A 25,398-nucleotide genomic window follows, 5' to 3' on the forward strand; every position below is an offset into this window, starting at 1 on the left:
AAATGGGATTTCTCTCTTAATTTCTCTTTCTTGTTGCTTCATTATTAATATATAGAAATGCAATGGATATCTGCATGTTGATTTTGCATCCTGTGACCTTACTGAATTTATGAATCAGTTCTAGTAATTTTTTGGAGCCTTTGGGCTTTCTATATATATTATCATGTAATATGCAAATAGTGACGGTTTTACTTCTTCTTTATCAATATGAATGCCTTTTATTCCTTTTTGTTGTCTTATTGCTGTGGAAGGACTTCCAGTATTATGTTAACTAACAGTGGTGAGAGTAGACATCCTTGTCATTTTTCTTATCATAGAGGAAAAGTTCTCAACTTTTCACCATTGAGTATGATGTTAGCTGGGAGTTTTTCACGTATGACCTTTATTATGAAGAGGTATATTCCCTCTAAAGCTACTTTGTTGAGTGCTTTTTTTTTTTTTTTTTTTTTTTATCATGAATGGATGTTGTACTTGGTCAAATGCTTTTTGTGTATCCATTGAAAAGATCATATGGTTCTTATCCTTTCTCTTATTGATGTGATATATCACATTTGCTGACTTGTGAATATTGAACTACTTTGTGTCCCAGGAATAAATCACACTTGATTGTGGTGAATGATTTTTTTAGTGTACTGTTGGATTTGGTTTGCTATTTTGTTGGGGATTTTTGCATTAAGTTAATCAGAGATATTGGCCTGTAGTTCTCTTTTTTTGTAGTGTCTTTATCTGGCTTTGCCATCAGAGTAATGGAGGCCTCATAGAATGAAATAGGAAGTTTTCTTTCTTCTTATATTTTTTGGATTAGTTTGAGAAGAATCTGTATTAACTCTTCTTTAAACGTTTGGTGAAATTCACCTGTGAAGCCATCTAGTCCTGGACTTTTATTTGTTGGAAGGTTTTTGATTAGTGATTCCATTTCATTACTGATAACTGGCGTGTTCAAATTTTTCATTTCTTTCTGATTCAATTTTGGAAGGTTATCTGTTTCTAGAAATTTATCCTTTTCTTCTAGGTTGTCCAATTTGTTGGCAGATAATTTTTCATAATATTCTCTTATAATTCTTTGTATTTCTGGTTGTTGTTTGTTATTTCTCCTCTTTCATTTCTGATTTTATTTATTTGAGTCTTTTTTTTTTTTTTTTTTTTTTTTTGATGAGTCTGGCTAAAGGTTTATCAATTTTGTTGATGTTTTCACAGAACCAGCTCCTGGTTTCATTGATCTATTTTTTTTTTAAATTTCTATTTTGTTTATTTCTGTTCTGATCTTTATTATTTCCCCCCTTCTAGCTTTGGGTTTTGTTTGCTTCTTTTTCTAGCTCCTTTAGGTGTAAGGTTAGGTTGTTTATAAAAGTTTTAAATTCAGAGGTACCTGGGTTGCTCAGTTGGTTCAGTGTCCAACTCTTGATTTCAGCTTAGGTTATGATCCTGGGGTCATGGGATTGAGCCCTGCATCAGGCTCCATGCTGCCATCCTAATCCACCCAAGATTCTCTCTCTCCCTCCCTCTTCCCTTCTCCCTTGCTCATGCTCTCTCTCTCTTTCTCTCTCTAAAAAAAAAAGTTTTAAATTTTGGTGAAGTCTGATTGATTTATATGTTTCTCTTGCCACTGTGCTTTGCCTAAGAAGCCAAGAAATTATGTGTAAGTCAAGATCACAAAGACTTACTCCTATGCTTTATCTTAAGAGCTTAATAGATTTGGCTCTTACTTTTACAGTTGTGATCCATTTGAGTTAATGTTTGTGTATGATGAGAGGTAGGAATCCATTTTCATTTACTGACATGTGGATATTCAGTTGCCTCAAAAAAGTTGTCTCTTTTTGTGGAAAAGATTTTTCTTTCCCTATTGAATTGTCTTGGCTCCTTATGAAAAATCATTTGACACAATTGTTTTTTATTTTTCTGTATTACCTTAAAATTTTCCTCATGTGTATACTGTTTTCATGATTTTGATATACTATTTTGTATTCTGTTTTTTTCCCCAATGTTTATTTGTTTTGAGAGAGAGTGAGGAAGCATGAGGGAAGGACAGAAAGAGAGGGAGAGAGAGAATTCCAAGCACGGTCCATGCTGTCAGCACAGAGCCCCACTTGGGGCTCGAACTCCCGAACCGTGAGATCATGACCTGAGGTGAGATCAAGAGTTGGATGTTTAACCAACTGAGCTACCCAGGTGCCCCTTTGTTCTGTTTTTTAATTTAACAAAACATCAAAATTTTCCAGATTTCTACAGAGAATTTAAATATGTATTCCATCATGTTGTGGTATTATATTTTACCAAACTATTTCAATATATTTGGATGCTTCGATTGCCACATTATATTGGAAAGAAAATAAATAGAAGTTTGGTTGGTTGAGTTGGGAAGAAATATTTTGAAGATCAGCACCTTTTGACTCAAATATACAGGAAAAATATTTTCTTTCATCAAAATAATATTTTCTTCCATCACTATATTTTAAAAAATTAAGGTAGCAGTGTGAAAATATCAAATCATAGTAAGGAACGAGATATGAAAATCTCAAATGCTAAGCATTTTGACAAAGATAGTTAATTCACATTGAGGAAGTTTCTTACAAGTTTCTTTTTTTTTCTTCCAAGTTTTCATTTAAATTCCAGTTATAGGTTTCTTTGTGAAGAGTAACACAAAGTTTGAAGAAGAAATTAAATAACAATGAGTGCTTTCCTTTGGGGAACATTACAGGTTGGGTTAGAAGTTCTGTGAAAAATAAAAATGGCAAACAAGAAATTCCAAATTGATAATACTGGTGTCATGTTTCAGGTGATGAAAATAAATTGCCACCTTTGATACTGAGAAGAGAAGCATCAAATTACTGCAAATTAACATCATTTTTATTTTTATTTCTACAATTTAAAAAACAAAGCATGAGTTAGAGGTTTTGATATCTGTTCCCCCTAGGGGCTCTCATCAAGAAGTGGAAAGGGTTTTTGTTTTTTTTTTTCCTTGAACATTCTCTAGAAAGCTGGTAATAAGTCACTGGGTCCAGGAAAGGTGAGATTAGCAGATGTCTTTCATTTTACCTTCATATCAGTGAACCAATGCACTACATTGAAAGAATTGAAAACATCAAGACCATAATTGATGAGCCATTGATAGCCAATTTAGAAGAGTGATTTTGAATTGACATCAGCTCCATGCCATCTACTACAGATTATAAAATGTTATCAGATAACCTTTGACAACACTAACTGTTAGTTGCAGATAAAACATCCTGAAACATTTTAGGATGTTTTATCTGCAGTGAGAAAGAAAAATTGCTGGCAGTTGGGTTAGATGAACATAAATGTGCACATTTTGGAATGGAATTGCTCTGTATTATTATCTAATTTGGTATCTAAATTATCATGGTCAGGTAAAAGAAGAAATTCAGTTATGGGGAGAAAATGGTTGCAATATGGGTTTGAAAATCTCTCTATCTCTACCATCTCCATCTCTATTTAATGCTTTATCTCTATTTCACTTCATGAGAAGTGAAGCTTGAAGTTGTCCTAGATCTTATTTGAGATGCCGGCGGGGAGACGGGAGCCCCACAGAAGGAGCTGGAGATGGACTCCTAGATTTGTAGGGGGTTACAGAAACATGAACAGAGGAGGGTGCATGATCCCCATCAAGGGGAGTACAGAAGTGGAAGAATTTCTGAAGAACCCATAAAAGAAAGAGTAGACTATAGACACCTGTCAGGTCCAGAAACACAAAGGAAACTTTCGACAATATTGGTTAGGTAAGAAATCTCCTTTTTCTGGGAAATCAGGACTTCTGGAAGGCCCAGGATGGATGATTCATTTCTGAGCAGTTTGACAGTTATAGGATCCAGCTCAAAGATGGCTTTTCCATTCACATATCTGGTGCCTTGGTGCTCCTTGCCTCTTTTTTCATATAGTATCTCAGCCTCCAGAACCTTTTGCATGTGGCCTGGCCTGCTTACATCCAGTGGTTTCAGGATAGCAGCTTGGGATTCCAGAACACCCTTGTAGAAGCTGGTTGTCTTCCTGCAGGCTGAGCCTGAAACCAGAGTCACATCATCCCTCATGCTCCCTATTGGTGAAAGCAGCCAGAGTCCAGTGTAGATACAAGGAGAGGGAAGATAGAATCCACTTGTCTATGGAAGGAGAATCAAAGGCTTTGCAGCATTCTTTCATCCTTCATATAGCACGGTCTTCACTTTTTCAGTTTCTGGAGCCTTCTGAGAATCTAATAAAGGTTATGGGAAAATGTACTCTCACTGCGTTGCGTATGCAGTTTTGATGGAAACACTCTGAAGACTTGAATGTCTGAAATAAAGCTGCTTGATGAGTGGAATTATAGAAATAGCATTATAATCATTAGCTCGATGTCAGGTCCATTGGTGTGTTCACTAAATCCCTATCTCCTTGGCCCCTTTCCTTCTTGCTTAAGCATCCTTGGTTTCCCTCTCCCCCCACCCTTAACCTTCTCTTCCATTCCCCTTGAGGTTTGTCTCTGAAAGACTCTTGGTTGTAGTTCAGCAGTTCTAATTTCACAAGGATCATTTCTCTCAGGGTAGTAATAAACCTATGAAGTATGACTGGGTCAATATTTCTCCAAATGAGTTCTTTTGTCCATAATTTATACTCAGCAGCCGACATTCTGTGACTAGAAAGACAGAAAGGAAATAATCTCCTGGGACAGTATTTTAACTGACAACTGACTTCCTTCTCCTACCCAAACTATCTACCAGGATTTTGTTTTTTTATCAGCCACAGTAAATATAAAGGTTATTTCTCAATTTTGTTCTGTAAACATATGATTGCCGCATCCTGTAGGAATTGAAATTAGGCATCCCAGGCTTGGGAATTTTTTTTAGAAAACAATAAAAGGCTTCTCGGGCTTTGTCTTTTTATGAGGATGCTTTGTATCCTGCTCACATGCCTTGTAATGTAATCTCAAGACACAGCTGTTGTTTCAGAGAGTTCATTCATGTCAGCAGCAATTAAAAAGTCCTTTGTTTTCCAAACATGCTTCCCTGGCTTGCCTTGAAGTGCTTTGCAAACAATGATTCCTGCAGCTTGAGGAAAGGGAGCTTTATTGTGTGTGGCAGAAAGGGTGTGCCACGTTCATTTTCAGTCTTGTTCCATGATTTACAGCAGGTACACCTGTGCATCTTCCTGACAATGAAGTTTTAAATATAGAAAACCCTCAGTCATCACTTTGCCACTTTAAGATATGACCTCTTGTAGCAATGAGTGAGAGCATGCTTAGTAGATGGGATGAAAATCAAGCCATGGTCTTGGAATTGCTATGTTACTCTGTTTTTCTTTTTTCCTTTCTTTCTTTTATATATGTGTGTGTGTGTGTGTGTATGACATATATATATATATATATATATATATATATATATATATGAGTGGATTCATCCTTGGGATTTGAGCCTTAATAGCCTGTTTTTTTCTTCTTAGGTGAGGTGTGCACTCCAGGACAATATCTCAAGGGTTCTCTGTGTATGCTTTGTGTTTCACGTTATAGTGAAACACACGTTGTGTTCTCCATTGGAGAACAATGGAAGGAGAGACATGTGATAGAACTTCAGAACATTGAAAGGTAGATTCTTTTCCAGTCAGTCCCATTATCCTCTCTCAAGAGTAAATGAGTTTATTCCTTTGAGAGGATTGGAGAAAGTATGCATATCATTATCTTATCTAACTCTTCCATCTGTGGAGTGGGGACTCTTATGTATTAGGATAGATGCCTGCTATGAACATTAGAAATATTAGTATCATTGATACATCTGAATATCTTTCGGATTGCTACACATGTACTATTTCTCAGTTTGTGTGTGTGTGTGTGTGTGTGTGCATGTGTGTGTATGTGTTAAGGTGGTGGTGTTGGTGGTTAGGGAGGTAATCATGTAACAAATCCTATCTGTTGAGTTTCTAGACTTCTTTTTGCTTTGGGGAGGGGAGAGTAGGGATGGCTGGGTAGAAGAGAACTAAGAGAACTGCTAATTGATAAAAAGCTAAAGCCACATTGTTGCACAGCCAAGGGATTTATTGCCCCTTCACTTTTTAAATAGAATGAGCCTCCGGCATCTAAAATGATATATTAGTTTACCTACTTAACAATGAGTTTTATATTGCAAATATCAAAAACCACTATAGACTCCATAGTCTGGGGGAACACATAAAGGTAAAACTGGACAAAATATTTCCAGTTCAAATTCCATAAGTCTACAGATTCTATAAAGTCTGATGACATTAGAGTAAAAAGCGTCAGACATATATTAGAGTGGATTTTTAAAAAGTGAAGTTTTAAATGTCTTGCAAGCCAGTTGGTGCACATACATCTTGGCTTCATTACAGTCATATGATTTACACGCTCAGACTTCCCTTAGCTGGAAGGCTGCCCCAGCAATAGCATACCCTTTCTCACCATGTCTGGAACTCCCGAGGAAAGGCAGCTGGAGCAGCACAAGGTGTGGTATCTTGGTCTGTCTCTATTACAAAACATTTTTCTTAGTCTGCCTTTATGAAAATAAAGATCAACATAATGCTGGTTTGTGGAGTTAGAGTCATCTCAAGTCACTAGTGAAACCTTACTTTTCATAAAAAGGGGAAGCAACGGCAGAGAGATTAAGTGATTGCCCAGGTGAGCCCAGGTCTTTTTATGATAGGAAAAGATAGGATAAAATAGGCAGAGAGGGAAAGGATAGGACCTGAGGTCTCTGTGTGGGGAAAAAACACATATTTTGGAACAATGCTGGCTGTTGGCCTGGAATGGACCCTCAAGGAGCTCTTACAAACTATCAATTGGGTATATTACAACCGAGATCAAGAGGAGAGTAAGGAACAAGAAAGGAGGCTTTAGAAAAAATTTGAGACCTTAGTTACAGCCTTACCTACTATTCAGACCAGGCTTCCCGAGGTCCTGGCACCAAGTGCCATTTATGTGGCCATTCAGGGCACTGGAAGCGACAATGTCTTCAGAAGGGACAACTGAAGTTGAAAGCCATAAGCCATGCCCCTTTTGTGGAGACAATCACTAGAAATCAGAATGCCCTCAGTGACCTTAATCTGGGAGCGCTCAGATTACCAACATCCCTGAAAGGGCCTGGGGCTCTTTATGGTGGCTCTTCTAAACAACTATCTTTGGGAAACCCAGAGCCTCACCTCTGGTAACTCTGGATATAGAAGGAAAACCAGTTGATTCCCTTCTTGACACCTGAGTCACTGTTTCTGTTCTCCTTTCCACTCCAGGCCAACCATCCAAACACAACATGATGATTAGAGTCACTGGAAAACCCATGACCACGTTTTTCCTCAGCCACTGGGGTGTGTATGGGGAGACTTGATATTTCTCACGTTCTTTTTTGATAATGCCAGAGATCCACACTCTCTTGCTAGGAAGGGATATTATGATTGAATTAGGGACTCTAGTGCTACTAGCTTCAGGACAGAAAAACAATTGCCTTAATTTACAGTAATCTGCATATCAAAGATCAATCTTTCCTTGAGGTAAAATGAAATACTTATCATGGAGTTGTTATATTTATCATCCAAATAAGGATGGAAGAGGGAGAAAACAAAAACTATAGTTAATAAGTATATATAACCAGACATGTAGGGATTTTTTGGATGGCTACAATGCATCTTCCCTTCCTAATGGTGTGGCCTTCTCCCTAAGTAGCATTGCATTTGGAATATTAATGCTTGCTGGTCTAAAACTCTTTGTATGTCATTTGTAGAAGCCGTTGCACATGCCAGAGAAATAAGATATCCAAGAAAAATTCTGCTAGCCCAGATGTTCCCATTTTATCGACCTCTGGATTGACCTTTGAACCTGCCCTGACTGTCATTCCCCTTCCCCGCTTTCAGCAGGAAGCAGTTAAGATCATTATCCTGGTTCCTAACAGGAGTTAGAAGTCATATGTTCAGAGGGGGGAGTATGATAGGAGAAGATAGGATTCAGTAGGCAGAGAGGGAAAGATTAGGACCTGAGATCCCTGGGTGGGGAAAAACACCTATTTTGGAACAATGCTGGGAGTGTCAGATGACAGCAAACCCCCTTAGGCATAAGGTTCCTCTTAAGAATGTAACAGATCCCACCTAAACTCCCCCTCAGGTTTCCCTCAGGAATTTGACAAAAGACCTCAGTATGGCCATAGACCACCTCTCATACAATGAAAATGAGCCAATCAGGAATGCACAACCCAGCACCTAGAGCTATTAAGCCAATAAAGGCAGAACCTGAGAGGGAACAAGGGGGAGAGGAAGGGGGAGGGCTGACCAGAACCTTATAAAACAAGGACTCTTGCCTATAGTCCTCAGGCATTCACTTTCGAATTCCTCTCTCTGTAAAGAGAGCTTTCCTACTATTCTTCCTTTCTGATCTTATACTCTAATAAGCTTTTGCCTGCTGCTCATTTTGTGTCCACCTCTTCATTCTTCAAAGCGTCTGAGGTGATGAATCCTAGGTATTGAGGTAAAAAAAATCCTGCAACATTTTGACTTAGTTTATCTTGAATATCAAATCAGAAAACTTGACGTGCCTATACTAGGTGCTGTAGACTGAGAGTTTTGTGTCCCCCCCCCCCACCCCCCGCCCCAAGTTTATACCCTTAAACCTAACCCCCAATGTGATGGTCTTTGGAGGTGGGGCCCTTGGGGGTGATTAGCTCATGAGGGTGGAGCCTTCATGAATGGGATTAGTGTCCTCACATAAGAGACCCCAGAGAGCTTCCTTACCCCTTCTGCCGTGTGAGGACACAGAAAAGATAGCCAGAAAAAAAGTGTATTCTCACCTGGCACTGAATCTGCCAGCACTTTGACCTTGGATTTTTAGCATCCAGAACGGTGAGAAATAAATGTTTGTGTTGTTTAAGCCACCCAGTTTGTGATAGTTTGTTATATTAATATATTTATTAGTGTAATGTATTTAGAATTGTGCAATCATCACCATATTTTAGAAGACTTCAGTATAGGCATACCTCATGGTATTGTGCTGCACTTTGTTGAGCTTTGCAAATATATTAAAAACAATTTTTTTTTTTACTATGGAACACTTCATGAATTTGCATGTCATCCTTGCACAGGGGCCATGCTAATCTTCTCTGTATCGTTCCAATGAAAATTTTTTTTTAATGTTTACTTATTTTTTGAGAGAGACAGAAAGAGACAGACATAGTACAAGTGGGGGCCGAGAGACAAAGGGGAACACAGAATCTGAAGCAGGCTCCAGGCTCTAAGCTGTCAGCACAGAGCCTAACGCAGGGCTCGAACTCATGAGCCATGAGATCATGACCTGAGCTGAAGTCAGATGCTTAACTGACTGAACCACCCAGGCACCTGGATGTCATATTTTTTAAAATGTTTATTTATTTTGAGAGAGACAGCGTGAGTGGGGGAGGGGCAGAGAGAGAGGAAGAGAGAGAATCCTAGGCAGGCTCCATGCTGTCAGCACAGAGCCCTCCTTGGGGCTCAATCTCATGAACTGTGAGATAATGACCTGACCTGAAACCAAGAGTAAGACACTTATCCAACTGAGCCACCAAGGTGCTCCAATATCCTGTTTTTTTGCAAATGAAAGGTTTGTCGTGTCCCTGCATTGATTAAGTCTATTGGTGCCATTTTTCCAACAGCATTTTCTTCCTATCTCTGTCACAGTTTGGCAATTCATGTAATATTTCAAACTTTTTCATTACTATTGTATTTGTTATGGTGGTTTGTGATCAGGAATCTTTGATGTGACTATTATAGTTATTTGGGGACACCATGAACCACACCCATTTAAGACCACGAACTTAACTGATAAATGTTCTGTGGGTTCTGACTGCTCCAGTGACCATTGTTCCTCTATCTCTCTCCCTCTCCTTGGGCCTTCTTATTCCTTGAGACATGACAATATTTAAATTAGGCCAATTAATAACCCCATAATGGTCTTTTTTTTTTTTAATTTTTTTTTTAACGTTTATTTATTTTTGAGACAGAGAGAGACAGAGCATGAACAGGGGAGGGGCAGAGAGAGAGGGAGACACAGAATCCGAAGCAGGCTCCGGGCTCTGAGCCATCAGCCCAGAGCCTGATGCGGGGCTCGAACTCACGGACCGTGAGATCGTGACCTGAGCCGAAGTCGGATGCCCAACCGACTGAGCCACCCAGGCGCCCCTGGTCTTTTTTTTTTTAATACATTAAAATTTTTTTTAACATGTATTTATTTTTGAGAGACAGAGTGAGTGGGGGAGGGGCAGAGAGATGGTCTCTTTTTTTTTAATACATTAAAAAAATTTTTTTAACATGTATTTATTTTTGAGAGACAGAATGAGTGGGGGAGGGGCAGAGAGATGGTCTCTCTTTTTTTTTTAATACATTAAAAAAATTTTTTTTAACATGTATTTATTTTTGAGAGACAGAGAGAAAGACAGAGTGAGTGGGGGAAGGGCAGAGACAGAAGGAAACACAGAATCCGAAGCCGGCTCCAGGACCTGAGCAAGCTGTCAGCGCAGAGCCTGATGCACGGCTTGAACCCACAAACCATGAGATCATGACCTGGGCTGAAGTCGGACACTTAACCAATTGAGCCACCCAGGTGCCCCTTGTCTCTTAGTGTTCAAATGAAATGAAGAGTCAGTTGGTGTGGCAAACTCCATGTCTTATTTTAAGAAATCTTTGCAGCCATTTTGACCTTCGGCAGCCATCCACATTGAAGCAAGACTCTCCACCAGCGAAAAGATAGTGACTTGCTGAAAGCTCAGATGCTAGGTAGCATTTTTTAGCTATAAAATGTTTATCAATGAATGTATTTACATTTTTTTTTGACATAGTGCACTTGCACACTTAGACTACAATATACTATAAACATCACTTTTATATGCACTGGGAAATGAAAAAAATTCACTTGAATTGCTTTATTGTGATATTTGCTTTATTGTAGTGTTCTAGAACAAAACCCATGGTATCTCTGCAGTTTGCCTGTTCTCCAAAAAGAAGACCTGTCCGCATTAGCACTTGTTCTCTGTTCACCTGCAACCAACACCACCTCCCAGCTTTAGACAACCACTATTCTACTCTGTCTCTATGGATTTATCTATTCTATGAGGTCAACACAATATGTGGTCTTTTGTGCCTGGCTTCTTTCACTTGGGATGATGATTCAAGGTTCATCCTGTTGTAGCATGTATCAGAACTTTACACTTTTTTATTGCTCAAAAATATTCCATTGGGTAGATATGCCACATTCGTTTAGCCATTCATCAGTTGATGGCCATTTAGGTTGTTGACACTTGTTGGCTATTACGAATAATGCTGCTGTGAACATTGAGAGCAAAGTCTTTGTGTGCATTCTTCTTTTTCATAGGTGCATACCTAGAAGTGGAATTGTTGGGTCCTATGGTTACTGTATGCTTATTATTATTATTTTTTTTTTTTAATTTTTTTTTTTTCAACGTTTATTTATTTTTGGGACAGAGAGAGACAGAGCATGAACGGGGGAGGGGCAGAGAGAGAGGGAGACACAGAATCGGAAACAGGCTCCAGGCTCTGAGCCATCAGCCCAGAGCCTGACGCGGGGCTCGAACTCACGGACCGCGAGATCGTGACCTGGCTGAAGTCGGACGCTTAACCGACTGCGCCACCCAGGTGCCCCTGTATGCTTATTATTTTGAGGCCAAACTGTTTTCTACTAGTTTGCTTTTAAAACAAAGTCCAGCTGGTTTGTTAACAACCACTGTGAACAAGGGCAACTTTTGACCAATTAAAAATACATATGACTACATATGCACAAATCTGCAAATGGTAGTATACAGCTAAAACTATGAAAAGGCACAGAAATTTCTCACAGCTAAAAGTGCCTATATAAAGCAAAAATCATGGTTTTCACATCACAAATAATCTGCCCGGTTTACCTTTAAACCAGCTAACGTATAAAAGGCTTTTGATCAGCAGATCTACAAATATGGCCAAGTTAACGCCATTGCAGGACTCTTCCATTTTGCATTTCTAGACATAAAAAATAACAACAGGCTTTTGATAAGGATGTTAGGTTATTAAAAAAATTTTAAGATAGAAAAATCAGCAAGAGGGAAGACTGCCGTTAAAAGGAAGAATTTATTTTAATGTTTAGGTTCTCTGAACACCAGTTTCAAGAAGACTTTGGCATCAGTGTTTTGCATTTACTGGAGAAAACATTTGTCTGGAGCAGTGCTTGTAGGGCTCTGTGTAAACAAACCAGAATGAAACAATTAGATTTTTCTATTTGCATTTCTGTTAAGGCATTTGCCAGCCATTTTTCTTACCTTATACCATGTATAATGGCAGTAATGCCAAGACTGTGTGTTTTTTTTTTAATGTTTATTTTTGAGAGAGAGAGAGAGAGAGAGAGAGAGAGTGAAAGTGGGGGAGGGCAGAGAGAGAGAGGGAGACACAAAATTCAAAAGCAGGCTCCTGCCTCTGAGCTGTCAGCACAGAGCCCAACACAGGGCTTGAACTCATGAACTGTGAGGCCATAACTTGAGCTGAAGTCTGATGCTTAGCCAACTGAGCAACCCAGGCTTCCCCCCAAGACCCGTGTTTTATTCCAGGCTCCACCACAACCTGTGGGACATTACTCTTCATCTTGGAACCCACCTTCATCGGTAGAATAGGAATTATTACCCACCCATTCACTTCAAGGTTTGGGTGGTTACATGAGAACAAATGAGATAGTACGGAGCACACAGCACTTTATAAACTGTCAAGCTCTAAAAGATAAGGCATTTATATAGGGCAAAAAGAGCTGTGTACTCATAGTCAATGTTCAAAGGGATATTTAAAATGCTGAGAGCGGTGGTATTTATTTTTATTTCCATATATACCTATGATTGATGACCAGTGTAATGTAAAGCACTTAAAAATACATTTCTAAGCTAATAGGCACAAATAAAAATACTGGGGAGAATTGAAAAATTTCCTTAGATACTACATTAAACACAACAATGTTTTTCTTGGCATATCTTAGAAAAAGCATGGAACACAGAAATTACGAGAAATGGAATTTATATTTTGCACAATTTTAGATTGCTTTGTTCTTTTTAAAATAGCATTTATTTTTTGAAAATTTATTTTACAGAGAGAGACAGAGCATGAGCAGGGGAGAGGGGCAGAGGGAGAGAGAGAGAATCTTAAGCAGGCTCCATGCTCAGTGAAGGGCCTGGTGCAGGGCTTGATCCCATGACCCTGGGATCATGACCTGAGCCAAAATCAAGAGTCAGGTGCTCACCTGACTGAACCACCCAGGTGCCCTTAATTTTCTCTTTTCTTTCATTTCCCATGAACAACTGAAGTTTATCACATTCCTAACTCTGCTTCTTGGAGCTGTTTTATATTTTTGCCAGCAAAAGTAGATGTGAAGGCATCTGGGATGGATCATTTGTGTGGCTGTTTTAAACAAAACATAGGTAACACATTTCCTTTGGTAACTTCTTGTGCCACCAGTACCAAAATAAACTGTTTTCTTAAAACAGTTTTTACAGGTTCCATTTTAAGGAAAAGGGAATGTGACATTAAGGGCTACCACTGAACAACAATTAGCAAGTTCAAAGCAATACTGGGAATATGGCCCTGTGGTGTCTTTTTCACTTCTACTCACTTATCAATTTTCTTATATTTTCATTAGCATTTGGGATTAAACGTCTTTCTAAAGTAAACATTTACCCTAAAAACATTATGTTAACAACACAAAAAATGGTGATATGCTTTTCTTTGATGGGAGATCACAGACAGAACATAAGGCAAATAATAGGAAATTTATGGAAGAATATAGCAAGTAAGAGAAAATAATTAGCATCTTGTTGAGAACATTGAGCTTTGCTACTGACTAATTTCATGAATAGCAGCTGCTCTGCCACGTGATACCCAAGCATCAATATCTTAACACACACAGCGAGTTTTTTGTTATTTTTTTCCTCACCCAGGAAAAAAAGACAGGGAATTCAGCAGGTACTATTTCTGGAGAAAAATGACTTGCATTATGAACATCTTCAATTATTTGCCTCGCTTCATATAACTTCCTCTTTCCTCCCTCCAAGTTCTCATTATTCAAAAATCATTTACCACTAAATTTTAGAAAAATAGTTTCTCCTAAAGCAGAAGTGAAGTGAAGCTGGGCTTGAGTCAATAAACAATTATGAGGCTCTCAAATCATCAAAAAGATGCCACCTATGACATATGACCTGTTCTGGTCTCAAGGCGCACGGCCCCAGTTTATGGAGAGTATAGATGGGGTTGTATTTTCTCTTATCTGGAACTGATGGTCCCTGTCACCTCAACTTCAGAGAGAGTTTTTCTTTGGAAGAACCGAAACATATTAGCATTTGGAGGATTTCTTGAAGATACACATGAACATCTTTTTCGAAGAAACAGTCTGAAGTTGCTAATCATATTTTGGTGAACAAAGCCTAACATTGCTGGCTTTCAAGCCACAGGAACCTGGACCATTGTTTTATTTGTGGTTTGGTTGTCATCAGTGACTGCATAGGAGGCTCCAAAGCCTCAGTCCTCAGTTCAGACTTGCTTGCTTATGAGCAGTGTGACCGTCAAATCATTGGATTTATTGAAGCCTTGCTTTCTTCATTTATGAAGTATAAGTATACACATTGTGGTTTCCTTTTAAAAACTTTAAAGATTTAAAAAATTGGTCTATGGTATGTGGCACATATTGTGTGTAGCAGACACTGCTGGGTTTCCCTGCTCTTTCCTAGCCTAAAGGATCCTAAAGTTATTTGGGTAACAGTGTGCCTGCGCTGGGGGATTAGTCATGAATCTTAATGCCACTGTGGCAATCTCATTTTCCATCGCCACAACTGGTTTGTCGGCATGAAATCCGGTTCTGGCTGATGACATGTAAGGGGAAGACTTCTGAGGCTTCAAGGGGAGACTATCCACCCGGAAAGGATAGAGGGGTGAGAGGAAACGTTCTCTCTGGTGTTGGAATTTGTTCTGGAATTTGTTTTGCCATAGCTAACTGGTTGTGGCAAAATTGAGTTTTGCCTAGACTGGGGATGCAAAGAAAAACCTAGACTGAGGATTTTTCGTTGCCTAGAAAAACCTAGAATGAGGATGCAATCCCATAGTGTCATCATGGAGCAACCATGGGACTGCCTTGTCCAGCCTTTTATTACTAAACAAGAAATAGCCTGTGTTTCAACTACTCTCAGTCAGATTTTCTATTATTTGTAGCCCAAAGTATCCAGTTCAAGAAGTTGACTGTTAATGATAGGTATTAATCGGTATATTCATGTATACATGTATGTATGAATCAGTATAATATAGATATTGATCAGTAGATCTTAAACTGATATTTAGGAAACTCTTTTCATTGAATTAATAGAAAATAATCCCCAAACTTAATTCCAACAGTAATTCTATAATACCTTTTTTTTTTAGAAATTGAGAAATTTAAAAACCTTTTAAATATATATATATATATTTTATATATATATATAAAATATATATATATTTTTATATATATATATAAAATATATATATAAATATAAATATATTTAATATATAAATATAAATATATATATATATTTATTTTTTTTTTTTGTTGGAAGAAACTTTTTTGTTTTGTTTTGTTTAGAGAGAAAGAGAGAGAGAGAGAGCAAGCACGATCCGGGGAGGGTCACAGGGAGAGAAAAAATCTCAGGCAGGCTCCATACTCAGCACAGAGCCCAACAGGGGGCTCGATCTCACGACCCTGGGATCAGGACCTGAACCAAAATCAAGAGTCAGGTGCATAACCAATTGAGCCACCCAAGAGCCCCGTAAGAAACTTCTTATGAGGCTTCGTGTGCAGTTTATCCAGAGGCTACACAAGACTAGCCTACTCTTGTAGGACCAGCTATTCATTTATGCATTTCTTGTAGAGAAACTTAAGTAAAACAATGTAGGCAGCTTCCCTCCAGTTCTTGGCATTAAGCAACACTGATGATTAATGAACTACAGTGGTAATTGGCTCTTGGTTACAGATGCCTCGGACATTCAAGAAATGAGACTATAATGGATGGAAATATCTCAGTAGTTCAACTAGTGCTTATTCACTGAGGGATTAAGGTGACCTGACATGCTAGGATAAGCCTGGTTATATAAAATTGCATATGCTGTTTTTAGCTCTCCTTTGCATGGCAGCAATTTTTTTTCATTAAACAAAAATCTTAGAGCTAGGAAGTATGCCAAGGAGAGAACACTATGAAATAAGTGCTATCAAAAATTCTTGAAACCCACCTGTTAGTCAACCTAAGAGAAATAGTTCTTCATTATGGGAGCAATGTTGCCTAATACTCTGCTGCTATGTGAATGGGCTGCGATGTTACGTTCTGTCAGTCTTTAGCCTTGTAGAGGTCTGTGTTCACGAGAAAACCCAGGAGAGCGCAGTAGTGGAGTCCTGGGTCCTCTAAAGAAGCATCAAGTTAAGAATCACTGTTCATGACCATTTTACAGATACATCAAATGCCCGGTAGACAAAGCATGCCTTTTTCCTTATTAAATTTTGCCAGCTTTGTACTTGGATTTTCCTCCTTCAGATTTCAAGGTCCCTATATATTCAGATTTCTCATTTTAGTCTTAAACTTTGCCAGTATCTCACCAAATCATGTCCACCCACCTGCTTTTGCCTCAAGGACTAGTTTTCCACAAGTCTCTACTCTCTTTCTGGCTTCTAACCAGAGACTGCAAATCTGTGTAGTCTGGGGATATGGTGGTAAGCAAGAGAGCACTCTCTGCACATGAACCGGTGGGAGAAAGGTTTGCAAGTATGAATATCTGGATTGTTTTTGGAAGAAGAGGATATAGTTTAGCATGGCATGAGGTGTGTGGATGCATACCATGCAGTGGCCTCTAAATGGTAAGCTGTGCCATATTTAGGGGCTTTAGTGCCACTTGAAAGAACTTGGTAATATTTCTCAGCTGAAGTTTTCAAGTAGGACAGTGAAACATGATCAGATCTTCATGTGTTTTGGAAAGATAGCCCTTGTGTTGGTGCAAAGGACTTAAGGGAGAGGGAGGAGCTTGGAAGAGGCACTGGATGTGCCTCTTCATTAGTTCACTGCCAAGATCACAAGGTCTTAAATTAGGAAGAGGGCATAAGATGGATGGGAAGAAGATCTGAAGAGCTATTTCTGTGGTCGAATAGGCTGGCATGACACATAACAGAGGTAAGAGAAAAGGTGAAGAGCTGAAGCTAGCCCAGAGCGTTCTAGCTTCTGGGACCAGGAACGATGATGGGTGAGGTGTGCAGGACACGTGGAGTTACAGAAAATTGTTGAGGTTTGGAAGTATTGAGTTTGAAGGACTATTAAGTCATTTTTCTGCTAATTAATTTTTGACTAGCAGGTAGGATTTAGGGATGTGGCCAAGATGAAAGATAGAGGAGACGATCATCTTACTAGGAAATGTCTTCTCCAATATAAGCAAATGGTCACTCCTTGGGAAGGCAAGTCCAAGTTTTGCTCACTTATGTGTTCTCAGCCTCTCGCACAGTGATTGGCATGAACATTACACTGAATAAATGTTGAGTGAAATGTTGTGTCATTTTTACCATTCCCCTGCTCTTATTTTTTTTTTCCAGTTCTCTACCAAATGCTTCAAAGAAAAAAAAAATGTTAACCTTAAATATTTGACCGTTATTTTTCTCTACCTACATTGGAAGATACATTTGCACGCTGGAGGCAGAAAAGATTGGAAACTATTTCCAACATGATGGTTAAGAGTATTCTAGATTTCTTATTTTCAGTCTTTCTAAAGCTAGCTTTGTTTTTCTTCATATTATGATTAATCACTTCTGCAAAGGCTTGGAGTTTATCACAGGTCCTTCAACTAAATTAATTTTATTGTTTGGCTGAATGCTATAGCAACACATTGAAAAAAGAAATATTCAGTTACGTAATATTAGGAAAAGATTGGTTTTCAACAAAACATGTAGCCCTTCTAAAATAGAGTCATGCTTAAGATAGTAAACTAGGTTACATATAGAAGCAGTTCTTTATTAGTAGAGTATTTAAGGAAAGATTTTTGAATTTATAATTTTTGTTTGATAATTAGAAGTTTGACTTCATCATCAGTTTTAACCTAATTGTTCTGTAGCCCAAAGTGACTAATTTCAAGGTTTATAGTGGTGATGAGAAGGGGTGCAGGGAAGGTTTAAGAATTTTTGTTGCTTCTTGACTCCATTCTGTTACTTGCACATTATCTTTCTGTGTTTTTAGCAATTCCCAATGATTTTTTTTCCCGAAAAAGTATTTTTTATCTCTAAAATCAGCTTTTAAGAGCTTTGACTATAAAAATAACTTTGGAAATGGCATGTGGTATAATGTGGTGAGGAATAATTGTAATAGTAATTACCAACCACTTGTAAACTCCTTGAACAAAGGAACCGAGTCTTTGTATGTGTGTGTTGATGTGTATGTGTGTTACAGCATTTATGTCCAATAGAGGATATTTGTGTAATATATATGTACTATATACATGCTGAGTGTAGGGGAGAAAATAGGTGGCCATTGAATAGTGATTGTATGCAGCCTATCTTCAGAAGCAAATACTACATTTCATTGGTTTCAGGAAGCGTCATTATTTCTTAATATAGCTCTTGAACCAACAACTTTCAGAGCTGTTCAGGAGGATACCATTGGTAAAGCTTGTTTTCTATCATTTCAGTCTGAGAATAACATGGTATATTCAAACTGGCAGACCAAAGTTAGAGATTGTCTATTAACTATTCTTTGTTCCCCTGGTGAGCAAGTCAAAGATGCAGAAGACTCTCAATGTCTTTTCCTTTCACATTTTCTTTTCTATTCTAAGCCATATGTCACACAATAGGGAAATCTGAGCATTGATAGTCTCTCTTCTGAAGCATAAGCTGCACCAGTATTTTTTTTTTTTTTTTTTTTCCTTCAGGAATACCAGTCAGGGTTGTTACATTCCCTGGGGGCTCTGACCACCACAGGATCCATGCCTATGTAAGCAAGGAAGGCAACCTCCTCTTGGGAGTCATATGCCATGAGGCCCAGTAACTCCATGCATTCTAAATGTGTCAGAGCACGAAGATGTCAGATTCAGCAGGGAGCTGTCCCTTGTCACTCCTTCTCATTTCTCTGCTCTTCATCCCTGTGGCTGCCTTGGAGGGAAACCTAAAACCTTCCAGACTGTTTCTAATTGCATAATCCCAGGTGGGCAAAAACTGCTCCTTCTCTCCAACTAATGATCAGTTTATGATCTAAGGGAGGCGGGTTGAAGGTCCTGGTTATTTTTTCCTTATTGGTGTCAGCACAGATGCTGTGCTCATTCTGGTAGGTGTCCGGAGAGGTCTCTCCCTAAGGCACATGATAGAAACAGACTTGGACTGTTTTCTCAGGACCAATCCGGGAAGTTTTTCTTTCTTCCCAGACCTTCAAGTACTGCACCAAGATTACCTATGGAGTCTTTCAAAAGGAAAATAACTCTTTTGAACAGAGTGAGCTCCATTTCTCCACTGTATTTCCTCCCCTCAAGTGAATTCTGTGCCCTCCTTCACTGCCAGGCCCCTGGACCTGCTGCCACTCTGTGTCCTGCCCCTGCTCAGGCCCTCTTCCTGGTTGAGGCACAGAATGCCAACCTGACTCCCAGCATGGAAACAAATTAGTTTCTGATGGAAAGGGATTTGACTCAGAAGGAGAGAAAATGCTTTGAGGACACTCCAGCAAAGGAAGCCTCTTTACCACCAGGTAAGACTTTGGTGGGATGATTGGGTGGCTCATTTGGTTAAGCATCTGACTCTCGGTTTTGGCTCAGGCCATGATCTCATGGTTTTGTGAGTTCAAGCCCCACATCAGGCTCTGTGCTGACAGTGTGGAGCCTGCTTGGGATTCTCTCTCTCTCTCTCTCTCTCTCTCTCTCTCTCTGCCCCTCCCCTACTCACGCTGTCTCTGTCTCTCTCAAAATAAATAAAAAAGCTTAAAATAATTAATAAAAGACTTTGGCTACACACCTTTGTCATCCTCATGAGGAGACCTCACAAATGCTGGCATGGTTCCTCTTGCCTCTTGTCTAAGCCTCTGCTTCTGAGAGAACTAGGGCCTCTGATCCTGACATGGCACATTCTGTCACCTGGAGATGAGGAAGGGCATGGAAAGATAAACCCATGAAAAGTCCTGCTAGATGTTCCTGGCTGGGGTCTCCTCCCCTGCAAAGAGCAACCCAGGGATGATCTCCTTGTTTCCACCACACGGAGACCAGCTCCCAGAGGGAGAAGCCACCTAAGAGGGTATAGAAAGGCCAGAGGCCAAATGATGCCTTAACTCAGAACTTCCTTTTATTTTCTCTGTACTCTGAAATAATCCACTCCCTTCTGCAGTGCCCTAGTTGTGTCCTTGGAGCCCTTTCTACCTTGACTACTATTAGAACTTCTCCTTGGAGGTGGATGAGGTGAGAGAAAAAGAAGCATCTACCTATTTCTGGAAGTCACTCATTCCAGTCAATACATTTCAAATGATTCCATGTTTCCCTGTTTTGGTGCATACACCAGCCTTTGACATAGGCCTGGCCCCCTCCTTCTTTTGGGGTTTCATGACCTCAGCTGATAACACCTCAGGCCCTTCCCTGGGCTCTTGGTTCCTGGGTGGGTCCTATGTGTCAGGATTCCCTGGGAGAAGCTGAGTGCTCCTGGGCACGCCTGCCTTCTGCTCCTACATTCTGGTCTCAGATGTGGTGCTGCCTTGAAGCTGGAGAAGGAGTTCAAAGCACTGGCTTTCCATGGGCAGGAGATGGGATGGGTGGGCCACAACTGTATTTCCTTTCGCACAGCCTAATTTCTCTGCAGTAATTCACAGTGACTTATTCTTGCCTCTGCGCCATCAGCCAAGCTGTTCCTCCTTCCTGGAATCCTTTTTAGATTTTCAGATTTGATTAATCTCTCAAGGCTTTTGTCATTTTACCTTCAAAGGACTATGGTCTCTTTTGGAAGTTTAGTGGTTTACTTCATACTATCTTCTACTTGTGTTCAGTGAGACACCCGTGAGCCTTATTCTAATTCTACCTTCCTATTCCGCACCCCCTCTCCCCCCCTCCCCACCTCATATTGGTCAAAGTTATTTTGAGTTATTTGCAGAGTTACAATGAATACATCTGGCCAACACTTCTGATCTTTTCAACCTGTAATCTAAATGTCATTTGGGACCCAAGCTACTTTTTAGGGATCTGATTACAATGAATCAAACCTACTTCCCCAGCCGGTGATAGTCTAGAACTCTTCCTACAATTGCTGGATGTCTGGGATCACGTCCTCATTACCTAGATAAGGCTGCTTTGTTTCTTCTCCTTCTTACTCTGGTCTAGAGCAAGGGTTGGCCAACTATGACCATGACCTGCAGGTTGAATCTGGCCTACTGACTATCTTTGTAATCCCGCTTTAATTAAGAGTGGATGTTACATTTTTATATGGTTGAAAAATGAGAAGTACAATATTTTGTGAAACATGGAAATTATATGCAAAAATAAAGTTTTATTAGGACAGTTACGAGCCATACCTATTTATTCACATATTGTTTATGGCATGATACAAGGGCAGAGTTGAGTTGCTGTGACACAGACCATATGACCTGCAAAGCTTGAAATACTTGTTATTTGGCCCTGTTAGAAGAAAGTTTGCTGATCTCTGGTGCAGAGGCAAAGACCAGTCTTTCAGTATTCCCACAGAGATTCACTCCCATCCAGGCTTTAATAATTTCAGTAATTATTATGATTATGATTCGGAGAGAAGTTACACTGCCGACACATTCCTTTTCTTTTTTCTTGGATCCACACTCCATTCTTTCTTTTCGCTTTTCTACCTGACCCTCTCCCTGTCTAGAGTATCTGGCAAATTTGTCTCTCTATCTAACAAAGCTCAGTTTCACCTAAAACGTTATCTCTTGGAATCTTACCAGTATTCTCAGAGCACATTTACCTCCAATGAGGAAACCTTTCCACCTGTTAATAGAATTGCATTTCTCATCTTACTATATAGTTTTTCGTGATCTTAAACAAAAAGCATGGTCTCTAATTTTTGTTTGAAGATTTATTAAAATATTTGTGAAGCAATATAACTGATAACTGGAGTCAAAAAGTGGAATCTATATGTTAAGTTTGCCAAGAAGCATGGAGCATGGTAAGGCATAGGAGGTGGGGGATGTTGAGAGCTTAAAGAGATTCCTGATTCACTCAAGGTGCCACAACTGGTGAATGGTGGTAGTTGTTCACCTAAGATCAAGACTCATGTTTCCTGACCCCCATTATGCCACACTAGCTCCCCACATTTCTTTTAACTTTCCTCCTAGCAAAGAATAATGAAAACAAGTACACAAATAAGCAAACTCAAAATGTTACGTGTTTAATCAAGTGGAGCCACATGGTCCAATGTAATAATCCTGATGTGATGCTAATGGTAGAAAATTATGCAGGAGAGAATTACAGGTGAATTACTTGAGATAGCCATAGCATTCCTGTGCATACAGACAGGTAGACAGAGTGTCCCTTCTGAGATTCCCTTGTTAAATATCACAGCACCAAAGATAATTGGCTGTGCTGGACTGCAAAAGCAATAATTATTCTATCTCCTAGGATATTCTGCTTTTTCTGTTTTCCCACCTCATCACTAATTTAAGGTAACTTGATGGCATTTAAGTAGGAGAAAAGAATTTGTATGTAAATGAGGGAAAGGGCAAAAATTGGCTATTAAAGTCCTTTGGATTCTAGAAAGCTTCAAGTTTGATTAAGAAACCATGACTTTACAAAAGTGTTTAAAATATCTGAAGAATTTTTTCCTATTAAATTATTTTATTTTGAGAATAATGAGATTTTTATTCTAGAGTAAAATGAATCCTGCAGCAGCTTTGTAATAAAAAAGCAACAAGGTGAAAAGTGTCTGACAACTTTGCCTACTTGAATTATACATAGCCTTATATCATCATATTATATTAGGGGGTAGAGACATTTCTGCCAATTTGTTATTTTTTTAAATCTGACTTTTGAAATGATATACACGTATGTGATGTGTGTGTGTCTGTACATATACATGTGGCGATAGAAATAAAAAAATATATTGTTATAAAGTAGCAAAATTATGATCAGCTTCACATAGATACTTTGGAGCTTTAAAATCATGTAAACAAATTACATGGTTAAAATAATTCATGTTAACGCTTATTATTGAAGGTGGTCACCAATAATCTCTAAGAAGATGCGAGTTACCTTATAGTTGTAAACAATTGTAGTATCAGATCTCTTCAAAAAGAACATAGCAGAGACATCAGTTCAACATTGGAGAAATAGGAAAGATTTCATGCCATCAAATCAGGGAGGCTCTTGAAACATCGCTGACGTTTCCTAATCTCCTTTTTCAGGTAGGAAGGGGAGAGGAGGTGGGGGAGAGCAGACTGAGTGAGAGCTTAAGTTGATCAGTAGTTACAAACACTTGATACTGTGCTTATACATTCTGTTTTAGGTTTTTAAACATCTAAGAATACCAGGTAAATTTATCAGTACTTATCTGGCAAAGAAGAGAGAGGGAGAGTATGTATGTGCATGGAGAGAATAAACTCTGCGTAAGTTTTCCAGCATCTCATGGCAAGGTGAGGGACATTTAATAAAATTAAAAGGGAATAAAGCTTAATTCTTCTAACTACTACTTATAATGTTGCTATTGTTAACCAACTTTGACCTTGATTAAAGAGAGATTGTTAGGTGTCCTCTTATTGGAAAAAATATACTTCTGAATTTGTTCGCTGAAGGTTTTACTTTGTAAATCAGAGGGATATACGATAGATACGCTCATTGAAATCCTTTTGCTTTATTCAATACATTGTATCAATTTTGTATAGATGTCAACTTCTTAGATGTGTGTATATCATCAATTTTCACTGAGTTTTTGGCGTTATGTTACAGATTTTGTGATTATAATGTTACCCTATTCTCCAGAACATGAACGTGAATCTCAAGAGTAGTTATTAGCTAAATAAGATTTTGAACAAAATTAAAGAGCATGGCACATTACTTTGAGTTATGAAGGGTGTTACTTGATATCTTTGTAATACCAGAAAGAGTGGTAGGAAATATAACAGGGGTTCTTAACTCGTGTGTGTGTGTGTGTGTGTGTGTGTGTGTGTGTATGTGTGTGTGTGTGTATGTTATGGACAGGATAGTAGGCAGAACAGTAGTCTCTTAAAGATACCCATATCCTAATGCCTAGAACCTGTGACTATATTACTTTACATGGCAAAGGGGACTTTCCAGATGTGATTATGATTATCCTGGATTACCTGGGTGGGCCCAATGTTAATGACAAGTTTCCTTGTAAGTGAAAGAAGGAGACTGGGTGGTCAGAGAAAGAGCCACCATGATGGAAGCAGGGACTGGAGAGATGTAATTGCAGGCTGGGTGCAATGAGACAAGACGTGTGTTCCTCTCTAGAGCTGGAAAAGACGAGAAAACAGATCCCCCTGGCAGCATCCAGAAAGGGCACACTCTGCTGACACTTTGGTTTTAGCTTCATGACCCTCCATTTTTGACTTATGCCCTCCAGATCTATAAAATAATAAACCCGTGTTGTTTTAAGCCTCTAAATTTGTGGTAATTTGTAACAGCAGCAAATGGGACACTTTGGGCAGTCTGGTGAAACCTGTAAATCCCTTTTTAGGATAATATTTTATTTTATTTTTTTAAAAAGATTTTTAAAATGTTTATTTATTAAAGTTTTTTTTTTAATATTTTTTTTTATTTTTGAGAGAGAGACAGAACACAAGCAGGAGACGGGCAGAGAGAGAAAGAGACACCGCATACAAAGCAGGCTCCAGGTTCTGAGCTGTCAGCACGGAGCCCGACATGGGGCTCCAACTCATGAACCGTGAGATCATGACCTGAGCCGAAGCCAGTTGCTTAACCGACTGAGCCACCCAGGTGCTCCAAATGGTTATTTTTGAGAGGGGCGGGGTAGGAGCAGAGAGAGGGAGACACAGTATCTGAAGCAGGCTCCAAGGCTCTGAGCTGTCAGCACAGACCCCAACGCGAGGCTCCAACTCACCAACCACGAGATCATGACCTGAGCTGAAGTTGAATGATTAACCGACTGAGGGAGCCAGGTGCCCCAGGATAATATTCTAAAATGCATAAAATAAAACATGTAGGATTAAAAAGGAAACCAATTGTATTAAAATGCTTTTGCCATAGGATTAAACAAGTTTGTGATATAGTAATATATGTGCTTCGATATTCATGTATTAATTGACCAGATAAACAACTTAAAATATAGAGAAGTTAAAGTTCAGTGTTATCTTTTAAATATTTGTCAGTGTGAAGGCCAACTACTCGTGGACCATGACCTCTTTATGTTCCACAAGCTGTTGCTGTCCTATGGAGGATTAGGAATTGAAATCTGATCTACCTAGATATGAA

At 39.0% G+C, this 25,398-nt stretch overlaps 1 long non-coding RNA gene and 1 pseudogene across 4 annotated transcripts in view; one reads left to right on the forward strand and one right to left on the reverse strand.

Annotated features, from left to right (window-relative positions):
* The window catches only part of LOC132691923 (uncharacterized), a 128,907-nt gene that overhangs the window by 99,369 nt on the left and 4,140 nt on the right, over window positions 1-25,398 (forward strand). For 2 of the 4 annotated variants that reach the window (XR_009616089.3, XR_013555099.2), the window contains 4 exons: window positions 18,892-19,163; window positions 19,514-19,697; window positions 23,164-23,351; window positions 23,453-23,579. This is a non-coding gene — a long non-coding RNA (uncharacterized LOC132691923). Of the gene's footprint in view, window positions 1-18,891; window positions 19,164-19,513; window positions 19,698-23,163; window positions 23,352-23,452; window positions 23,580-24,731; window positions 24,904-25,398 lie in introns of all 4 variants that reach the window. The other 2 variants (XR_009616090.3, XR_013555098.2) reach the window with 2 other exon arrangements.
* LOC132693422 (U6 spliceosomal RNA) lies at window positions 9,015-9,108 on the reverse strand (annotated as a pseudogene).

The sequence above is a fragment of the Panthera onca genome, chromosome B1, assembly GCF_046562875.1.
Source record: "Panthera onca isolate mPanOnc1 chromosome B1, mPanOnc1 haplotype 2, whole genome shotgun sequence".
NCBI lineage: Eukaryota > Metazoa > Chordata > Mammalia > Carnivora > Felidae > Panthera > Panthera onca.